The 11,358-nt window shown below is 41.6% G+C and overlaps 1 pseudogene; it reads right to left on the bottom strand.

The window, feature by feature from the left end:
* Nucleotides 1–1,795: 1,795 nt before the first annotated feature.
* LOC110258682 lies at nucleotides 1,796–2,908 on the bottom strand (annotated as a pseudogene).
* Between the last annotated feature and the right edge of the window lie 8,450 nt (nucleotides 2,909–11,358).

The raw sequence follows: 11,358 nt of genomic DNA, 5'->3' as shown, positions 1-11,358 counted from the left end.
AAATCCATAGACAACATTCCCAACTGTCTCCTTTAAAAAATAGATGCAAAGCCAACAATATTCCCTCTTCCCTAAATCACCCCAAGGAAGGATATTAGACAACTAGGGATCATCCTTATAGCCTAAATCACACCAAATTATTCGAACTAGCCAATCTAGGTTACTTGGTGTACCTACCTTTCCTCACCCATTCTGATGGCCATCTAGACCCTTAGAAAAGAGAAATTCACCAAGGGATCCTAAGAGTGCTGGACATAGGTAGTTTGCCACAAACCTAACAACTGGACTGATTTTTAGAAACTTTTTCAAATGATTGAGACCAAGGAAGAAATACAATTTGACTCATGAGCAAAAGCGTGAGTTGTCAAAGTGATTCGTATACAGTCCTGGTCCAGTATCTTGAGTTAGCTGTCTATTTAGCTGTCATTTTTTTTTTTCTCTTCTTGGCCTGGTGATGTTGGTTTTAGAATAAGAAAAAAGAATTGCAGTTCATTCAGGAGGAGGCCTCAAAACCGAGTCTCTATCAAAAACTAAGGTGTAAGAAATTATGACCTATCTTTTATATTAGCATTCCATAGATTAGCAAACTTATAAATACTATTTATAGTTTCTAGAAAACATGTGCTTTTTTAAAAAAATGAAAAATATCTTAATGGGTGCCAAGCATACATATTAATAATCCTAAATATTTTTAGCTTCTCTGTAAAAGGAAAGTCTATGTTCAGTAATTAATATTCCAGTATCTTATTTGGAAATGACTTAGATTTTTAATGATTTTTCATCATTTAACATAATTTAGCAAAACTCAAGTTACCAACATCTGGAAAGACTATTTCCAAAATATAATTATAGAGTTTAACCTAAGCTTTTAATTCATTTACCTCTACTTTATTTGCTTAAAAGTTTCATCATACCAAGTTATTTTTCTTGCTAACAAACTTGTAACAAATAAGATCTTATTTGCTTTCTAATAAACCTAGGTACTATAAAAGTATTATATTTAATGTTGATAACTCTAAAAACATGCCTATAATAACTAAACCAAAGAGATAACATCTTTAATACCTGATATTAATTCAACACTGCATATTTGCCAGATTATGTGACCCCAAAATTCATTCCGGCCAGTTTCTTTTATATTTCTGAGTATTAATATAAATGCTTAATTTCCTATAATCCAATTCAATAAATAAAGCTTTTACAAATTAACTTTGGGAATAACAAACATTACAACACAGAGGTATACAAACACAAACAGATACAGACACCCTCTAATTTCTCTTTTTTTTTAAGCATGCTCGTATTATGGTTTTAATAGGTGTACATGAACTAGTCGATATAAATTATGGATTTATGATTCTATACAGTCAGTGCGACATACACAGAGAGGCTGTATATGTCTGAGAGCGGGTATGCAGTGTAGGCGGGCGTGGGGCCCTGGCAGCGCCCCCAAGCTCTCCAGGCTGGACTTTCGCACAGCAGCCGGTGAGGAAGGGGCTCTTCGCTGGGACAGGAGGCCACCTCCTAGCCAGGAAGCCAAGTGGAGGACCTGAGCCGGCGGCGAAGCTCGGGGGCTGGAGGCTCAGAGACGAATCTTTCCCACCCTCCATCCTTGTCCACACCTCCAGCTGCAGCTCTGTGGCCTTAAAATAGGCCAGACGCGCCGGGCCGTTAGTGCTGGTCTACTGCGAGTCCCGGACCCTGGGATGGGTACCTTGATCCCCGGCCCAACGCCAGCTCCAACCTGGATCTGGATAGAGCTCAGGTATGCTCGGCCGCGCCCAGCTCAGAGGGGGCCTTTAGGTTCACACCCTGCCAGGGGCCAGGCTTGCCCCGGCTCCGTGGCGCTCCAGTTCTCAGGCGGGGCCGCTCAGTCCGGGTCCAGCTCGGCGGGAACGCGGGTTATGGGAGCGCTCCCTCCGAGCTACCGGTCCCGGCTTGCTCCTCCCGCGCCGCATCCCCTTCGCGGAGCAGCCCGTCCTGCTGGGAGGGCGAACACGAACCACCGGCACCATCCATCCCGAGGAAACTTGCAGCTCATCCGTTTTTGTTTTTCTCCAGCACTTTTCTCTGACGTCTTTTTGCTTCGTTTTATCTTGTTTTGGAGGGCTGAGTGGGGTCCAGGAAAGCAAACACAAAACCAAGCCAGAGGTGGGGAGGTGGGGAGCAAGGGGCCGTGGAGGCGTCAGGTCCTCAGCGCCCGCTCCAGGGGTGCCGGGCCCACCACCGGTCCTCTTGGCCCTACTGGGAGGTCAGCTGTTGTAGTGGCATGCTTTGAGGCCTGAGGCCGGTCCCTGCAGGCTGCCTGTAGCCTCACGAGGAGTGCTGCTTGGACTTGAGCTGTAGGCTGTCTAGGCTTGAGTTGCATGTGTCCAGGGTAGACGCTGTACAGCAAGGCGGGTGTGCCATAAGGGCAGGCGCCCGGTGACATGGTGGTGTTAAGTGAGGACCGGAGAGGTTGTTGATATTGAGGCCCGAGTTGGGCATGCTGGGCATGGCACCGGGGCCCATGCTCGAGGGTATGGTCATGGAGGAGATGGAGCTGGGGGCGGAGAACATGGACTGTGACGACAGCGGGCTCATGGAGTTGAAGAATGTGGAGCTCTTGATGGAGAGTGGCGCTGGCGCCAGACTCTTGGTGGCCCAGTTGTTGTAGGAGTAGCCAGCGGCATACACATCCTCAGAGGCCGCTGAACCGGGGCACATAGCCACCCTTGCACAGGTCCAGCAGCTGGTTACCCTCGCACTTGTGCCACTTGGCTCACCAGTTCTTGAACCAGACCTGCACGTGTGGCTCAGTGAGGTTGGTCAACACAGCGATCTCCTCCTGCATGCACATACTCATGTCCGGGTAGTGGTTCCTCTGGAACATGGCCTCCAGGTCCTGCAGTTGCTGACTTGAGACACCCTATCATTTCCATCCCCAAATTTCAGCCATGAATGAGGTACAATAATATAAAACCCATCAATAACAAAAAGGGTTGGATTCAAATTGGGTTTCTGGTAGATGGGACAAATCCAGATCACCTGCCCAGATCACTAAATCCTTTTTACTAATATTTATGGAGAAGACATTTAAGATCTCTATTTGTACCTAAGTCAAGCTCCAAATTACCTATTGCTCTGTTTTACCTTCCTGAAATTTATATTTTAAAGAGATGGTCACTTTCACATAGTCATTTGATGCTTTCCAAAAAGCTCTCAAATTTCCTAGGTTTCCCTCTCTATCTATGGGACTTATTGGGATTCCTATAACTACCTGTGTAATTATCCTACTCCATCCCTATAACTGCCTCACTTTTAACTATGGCCCTTGGTTCTCATTTGATCTGAAGAGGCTAGCCTGTAACTTCAGATGGTCCCATTGTAACAAGTACTAGTGTTTTCAGATGGGGAAGGCAATTCAGACAAAAGATTATTTTAGAATGACTATTTAAATAAGGTTTAGAGGGGAGCAATAGTTAAAGTTATAGGTACATTTTTATCATTAATCTTTAATTAGCCTTCTGCAATAAATCTTTTAATGAGGTTATTTTGGAGTTTTAAAGCATTTGGGGGCTTCTGCATACCAACAAAAATCGGTACAATAGTTTAAGATGAGAGCTCTCTCAATTTTAACAATTTAGAAGTTTTTCCAATTCAAAGGATCCAAGGAGGTAGCCCTAAACATAGTTTTCCCTGCTAATTAATTTAGAAAGAGAAAAATTTTTACCACTGTTGTTTCTGGCAGACCCTACTGCTAGAGACCCAGAAGACCGTTGGCTTGAAAACAGTCCATAAAAAAAATCAGTTTGGGAGTGCCCCAAACAAGAAGCCAATCTTGGCCAGTTCAGGGTGGGGTTTCCTTTAATTCCCGTTTAAGTACTTGCGAGCATACATAAACCCATAGGTGGTTGCCTGCATGGGCGCTCTTTTGCCTTTAGGCTTTCCATTATTAATCTGGTAGTCTAATTCAGATATGAAATGATCTGAACAAGTTTCTGAGGACAGTATGGTGGATCAAATGTGTCCTTGCTTCTGAGTTTAGCTAACCAAAGCGTTACCCTTGAAACAGTTCAACTCTTTTTTTTTTTTCTTAATTTCTCCTTTCAACAGTTTACAATTACCATGGGTGCTTGGAGTACTAGATTATCGGCCTCTGGTCATGCAGTATTTACTTGCTAGTTGTAGTGGGTCTCCCTTATTCTTCAGAGCTGAATAATTCAGGCATTTGAATTAATTCTAATTCACTAGCAAAATTTCACCAGCACAATTTTTCTCGGTTCAGAGTGTTGGGGAAAGGTGACCTTGGCTGGGATCGTCAGTGTTGGAAAGTGAGACACACGAACACAGGGAGATCTTGACAAGGCTCTTTATTTCTGCAGAAGGGCATGAGCGCTCAAAAAGTGCATGAAGAAGGAAGACCCCCCCCCTCCCCTATTTATCTCTAACACAGGCAGTGTATCTCTTCCCTTGCATTTGTTGGGTTGGGGCACACATTCTTCTCAGTTGGCTAATTTGAAACAAATTGTTACTGGGAGAAGAGGGAAAGAGGGGGGTAGAGGAAGGTGTCTCAGACAAAGCAGGAACAAAATGGAGCAACCAAGTCTTACTTTGTTAGAAAAGATATGTGTTAATTCTCTCAAGACCACATGTCAATTTGTTTTTTTTGTTTGTTTGTTTTTTCAATTTAATCCAAACTTAACAAAACCCAGCCACCTATGTTTTCTTAGGCCTCCTGCCCAGATCCTCATTGGATTCTGCCTAGGTAGTCTACGTACCAGTGCCCCTTAAGACAAGTTTTAGAAAATTGACAGAACACTGTAAACCAAGTATAATTGAAAAAATAGAAATCTTTTTTTTTTAAGATGGGGGAGTTCCCATCATGGCTCCGTGGTTAACAAACCTGACTAGTATCCATGAGGATGAGAATTCAATCTCTGGCCTTGCTCAGTGGGTTAAGGATCCAGCATTGCCATGCGCTGTGGTGTAGGTTGCAGGCTCGGCTCAGATCCTGCATTACTGTGTCTGTGGCGTAGTCTGGCAGCTACAGCTCTGACTCGATCTCTAGCCTGGGAATCTCTGTATACTGAGGAGATTGTCCTAAATAGACAAAAGAAAGAAAAAAAAAAAAGACTCCAAGTTTTAAGTAAGAATAGTTTGAATAAAATTTTAAGGATCATCACTCACACAATTATAGCCAGAACTCTTCCTCTGCTCACTGGTGCCAAGAAGAAACATGGAGACAGAGTTTTGGGTGAAGGAGAAATAATAGCTTTATTGCTTTGCCAGGCAAAGGAGGGTCACAGCAGGCCTATGCCTCAAAGACTGTTCCCCACTTAGGAGAGTTTGGGAAGTGGTTTTACAGTCTGGGGAGTGAAAAATAGGGCCATGGATAAGGATCAGGGTAGAGGCAAGCTTGCGTTGTTTTCAAAGCTGGTGTTCAGTGGTCTGGTGGTCTTCTTTCCAGCATAAAGAATGCTTCATTACTGTATTCCATTCATTGAGGGGTTTAGTTCTGTAGAAGAACCCAAAGATATTGTTATCTATATACTTTGAGGAGGAACCAGGACCCTGCCCCAAGGCTGCACTATTGTTTCTTGACTGCTCCTCCCTGGGGTCTCTGAATCCACTCCCTTCCCTGATGAGCAACTGTTTGAGCCTGCCCTTTGGAACTCAGGGAAGGTCATGGAGGCTGAAGTTTATTCCCTAAAAGCAAGAAATGGGGGCCACAGAAAGAAAGCCTTGTGTGCCCAGGAGCGCACAGGGCCCTGCTTGGTTTCACAATGAGATCTGGATGTCAGGGGAACTCACCAGAACTTCTAAGGAACCAGTGGGGCTCAATGGGCCTATGCTTCATACCAAGAACCAGTTCAGGATAAACTCCCAGTGGGTTATCTCTGATTTCCTGTTGGCTACACCATACATATTTGAAAAAAAAAATTAATCAGTTGATGTAAGAAATGGAAAATTTTATTTGAGCCAAACTGAGGATTATAACCAGAAAACAGCCTCTCAGAAAGTTCCAAGAACTGTTCTGCCAGTTAGAATTCAAAGCACAGTTATGTAAATTTTTGAGACAGAGGACTGTATATTAAATTATATATTATTGATGGTTTACACAATCCATATCTACGCATACAAAACAAATATAGAGGGTCATGGTGAAACTGATAGCACTTATGGTTTGAACCTAGCCAGAACCCAGATTGGGACTTGAACCCATATGCCAGGACTCAAACCCAGCCTAAACCCAGAGTGGGGTTTGAACCCATGGATTTTAAATTAAAATCACTCACCCAGAGTCTGGACTTACTGAGGTTCAGCTTCTTTCTGTCTCAGAATAGAAGGAATTCAGTGAGAGACAAAGTGGCAAGCAAGAAATAGATTTATTTAGATACGACACTTGTAAGAGATGCAAGCAGGCAGACAAGGATGCTCTGCCCCAAGGATTAGGTGGGCTACATTTTTATAATCCAAGGGGAGTGGGGGTGGGAAAGGACTGCCTCTTCCTCTTTCTTCAAGTAGAGTAGTAGCTCTTCCTTGGTATCCAGTAAGAGAGTATTTGACCCTATAAGGACTGTCATGGTGCTTATTCATATCAGTAGAATGGTGGTCCTTAAACTCCTGTCCTTGGTATGAACTTGAATGCAGCCCTCACCCCATCCCCCACCCAGTGACCTGAGGCATATCTCATGCCTCCACTAGTCAAGCAAGTCTGCTTTGTTCCTTCTGATGGCCCTCTTGAGCAATTATTAACTTAATAGTGATCTCCCAAATTTCCCCAGATGTCCCTTTCTATCTGTGGTCCCTTATTGGGACTCCTACAACTACTTGGTAATTATCCTACTCTATCCCTATCAATGGGTGCCATGGCCCCTTACAAGATGAAGAAGGAAGGTTATCTCCTTCTTTTTTTTTTTTTTTTTTTTTTTTTTTTTTGACTTTTTGCCTTATGTAGGCCTGCTCCAATTGGACTCCCAGGCTAGGAGTCCAATTGGAGCTATAGCTGCCGGCCTACACCACAGCCACAGCAATGCAGGATCTCAGCTGCATCTGTGACCCACACCACAGCTCACAGCAACACCAGATCCTTAACCCACTAAGCAAGGCCAGGGATAGAACCTGCAACCTCATGGTTCCTAGTCAGATTTGTTAACCACTGAGCCATGACGGGAACCCCAGTCTCCTTCTATTACCTATGAGCTGTGACCCTGGATGAGATTAAGAAGCCATGTCTTCTCCTAAGGAGGTCTGGTTAATGCAGACACACAACATACACTAAAGGGGAGGAAAGAGACCCAAATGATCAAAGAAAAATTTTATATTTAAATTCTTCTCCTCTTCCCATAAAATATGAATTTTATTTCATCAGGAGTTAAAGACAGAAATTGTCATTTAATAATCTGTCACCTGCTAGTATTTAGTTTCACTGCATTTTCTGAAGTATAAATGATAGACATCTGTGGTTTCAATGTCCTCCTTGGATACATTTTTCATTGAGATTTTCTTTCTTTAAATTGTTGCTTTTGTATAGGTGGTACTCTACAAGTGGTTTCAGAATTAACTCCTCTCTTTCCTTATGAAAACCACTTTCCTCTGTAAAATTTTGTTCAGCCAGTTTAAAGTAAGTGGACTCATTGAAGTACGTTCATAGATTCAATATTAAATATTACCACTTCAACCAGATAAAATTTGAACATCAATATTAGACAAGGTCATCACATGTAATGTAAGTTGTATATTTATAATTCACTGAACCAAGTAATGAGTATGCAATTAGTAGCATAGCAGAAAGATTTGTTGAAAACCAGAGCTATTTTTGTTATCAGATGAGTGGGTATTCTCTAAGTGTTTTTCCTAAGGACAAAATGTGCTCCTCTAAAATGGGATAAGAGCCACTCTAAAATGAGAAGTCATCTCACTTGGATGCATTTTATTGGAAAACACTCACCAGGGGTCAATTCCTGCTTCAGCTGGTAGAGAACTAAGCAGACCGTGATATGTCATCACCAGATTCTATTCAAGGATTAATGGCTCCAAAGAACAAGATGCCTCTTTAAGTCTTCCTGTAATGTTACACCCAATAGTGACTCGTTCCACCATTCCAGTCCCTTTTGCACATTGAGGGGCAGAGGATGGCTTTTCACAAGTCTCAGAGGAACAGGGGACATGGATAATCCAGTACAGGATTATCCACCTCTTTTGGTTCAGGCCAAGTCATGGCACCCATGAGATCTGCCAAAACAGAAGCTCTCCTCCCCTGGGGTGGGTGGGGTAGCAATAGGTGGAATTTGCTTAGAGTCATCTCTCACCACAAAGGAAATCTACAATGTCCCTGGAAAGATATGGTCTAATTCTGCTACTAATTTGGTTTAAATGACCTTGAAAGGTTGAGGGATTTCTGTAACTCCTTCACTCCATATATAAAAGGCTGTGATAATGAATTTCAGGGCAGCACCTGTTGGCCTTCACAAATCAGAACTGAGGATCCAGGAGTGGGACTGAGACTTGTCTTCCTTTGCACCTCAGCAGGATACCACCTCACCTGGAAATTCATCTTTAAGGTACAGTGTATTCATCTTGGTGTTGTCAGGTGCGGGATCAGCTTATACCTGGTGCTGGGAGTTGACACTCATTTCTTATACATGTGTCTTTGGTGGCCATTTGGACTCATTTTTCCCTCCCTTTGAACACCCCACTTTGCACTAGTCTGGGAATAGGGTTAGACCAATAGAGTTTTTCCATCTCTGATTTCTGCATGTTGGTTATGCATGCATTTCAAGTTAGTATGAAAAAACATAAATCAGTTTTTGATCTCACTGAGAAAGTCTCTCTTGAGATTAAATAAAATACAGAACATACCTCATATTGATTAATGGACAACTTAGTGCCAAGGAAACATTTATTATGGGTGCCAGAATCAAGGAGGCATCTTAGAAAGCTGAAGGTCTTGAGAATTAATCTATAATTTGGGGTTTTTACTTGACTAAATAACATAGGACTTGGGAAAGTAAATTGTAGAATTATCTTTTGTTTTGGTTTATACTCCTAATCATTATCTAGCCCCTCATTAAATGACATAAGTGATTGAGCCTTACACAAAATCAAGGTTTATATAAATGTTATTTGATTAACTTGATATTTATTTAAAGGACATTCTAGTATGCTTTCAGAGTAAGTTAATTAGTAAACGAAATTTATGAATTCCCGAAGGAGTAATATCTTTTCCAGATTGGCAATTTTTGCTACAAATAAAACTATTTGAATAGATATAAACTTGAGCAAAAAAAAAAAATCTTTGCTGTGAGGATGCAGAGAAATAGAACTGATTGAAGAACAGACCCCTTCTGCTAAAGTCTAATTATTTATATTTGCCCTTTAGTTATGTTCAGGGCAACCAGACATCCTCATTTGGAAGATATGCACTGAAATACAAAACCCCTATAATGCCAAAGGTGCAGATTATTCCCTTGAACCTGATACTAATGGATTTCCCCGACTCTTAGAACCAGAAAGAACCCTGATGAACCTCTAAGCCGAACACTTCATTTCACAGATGAGGATACTGAAGTATCTTTGCCAAAATCTAAAAAGAAAGTGTAAACAAGGAAAGTCATAAAATAAAAAGCATTTAAACATGTAAAGAAATAAATAATTAATAAATATGGTAAATCACAATAGGCAAATACATCCAAAAAAAAGGAAAGAAATTAATAATGGCCATTTAGAATATCTAGTGAGAAACGAACATTTTTTTACTTATCTAAACTAGTATCTTCTTATTAGCAAAAAATCAAATAAATTTTAAATTGTGTTTTTTATTTGTTTACTTACTAATGCCAACGACTTTTTCATTTTCAACAAATAATTTTTTGAGTGTCAACTACTTTCCAGTGTCTGTCTTGAGATGGCAACATTCAGGGTATGATCTCCTGAGTACAGAACCAGAAGCTGTGCTTTTGTCTTTTCACTAAGTTGCTGAATACATTCAATAGTTTGGTATTTTCTGCCCCTAGTGAGACTAAAAGCACCTCTACAGAAGAGGATTTTCTAAGTCTATAAATGTTTCCCAACACTCCCATAACAGCAGACGGCCATATGGAATTATACAGTCAATATTTAAGAATACATAGCTTGTAATTGACCTGCAAATTATAATTCTAGGAGTTTTCTGCTCCCAGATATGCTTGTGAACAAATATATGATTCACTGCAATTTTTTGCAATAGATCCAAATAAAATTTAATGTCCATCAACACAAGAATGCTTAATTAAATTTAAATTTATGGCATATCCATTAAAAATGGCAACCATAAAAAAAAATACAGGCTGACAAGGAAATATTTTCTGAAGTGAAAAAATAATGCAGAGGCAGCTGTATATCTTGTTCTGCTGCAAAAAAAAAAATTTTTCTCATTGTGGTTTCATTAAAATGGAAATATAAATAAGACATTATTAACAGTGGGTTGTCTTTTGAGAAGAGTATCAGGCAAGAGCAAGAAAAAAAGAAGACTTTTAGTTTTATATCTTTCGGTAACTTTTTTTTTTTTTTTTTTTTTTTTTTTTTTTTTGTTTTTTTTTAGGGCCACACCACCCATGACATATGGAAAGTTCCAGGCTAGGGGTTAAATCATTGCAAGCTGCAGCCTATCTCACAGCCACAGCATGCAGGATCTCAAGCCATGTCTGCAATCTACATCTTAGCTTCACAGCAACATTGGAATCCCAATGTGATTTCCAATGTAGCAGGGATAAACCTTTCATCTTCATGGATACCAGTCACATTTGTCTCTGCTGCACCACAATGGGACCTCCCTTTCAGTACTTTTTTTGAATGTTTTGCTGTTCATGCACTATTTACATGTTTTATTTTTTTATTCTTTTTTTTTTTTTTTGTCTTTCTGCTATTTCTTGGACCGCTCCCCCAGCATATGGAGGTTCCCAGGCTATGGGTCGAATCGGAGCCGTAGCCACTGGCCTACGCCAGAGCCACAGCAACGTGGGATCCAAGGCCCATCTGCAACCTACACCACAGCTCACCGCAACACAGGATCCTTAACCCACTGAGCAAGGCCAGGGATCCAACCCGCAACTTCATGGGTCCTAATCAGATTCGCTAACCACTGAGCCATGACGGGAACTCCATATATTTACATGTTTTAAAATGCAGTCTTGGGAGTTCCCGTCGTGGCGCAGTGGTTAACGAATCCGACTAGGAACCAAGAGGTTGCGGGTTCGGTCCCTGCCCTTGCTCAGTGGGTTAACGATCCGGCGTTGCCGTGAGCTGTGGTGTAGGTTGCAGACGCGGCTCGGATCCCGCCTTGCTGTGGCTCTGCCGTAGGCCGGTGGCTATAGCTCCGATTCGACCCCTAGCCTG

This window comes from Sus scrofa, unplaced genomic scaffold (assembly GCF_000003025.6).
Source record: "Sus scrofa isolate TJ Tabasco breed Duroc unplaced genomic scaffold, Sscrofa11.1 Contig2724, whole genome shotgun sequence".
Classification (NCBI taxonomy): domain Eukaryota; kingdom Metazoa; phylum Chordata; class Mammalia; order Artiodactyla; family Suidae; genus Sus; species Sus scrofa.
This window is presented reverse-complemented; position numbering and strand designations above follow the sequence as displayed.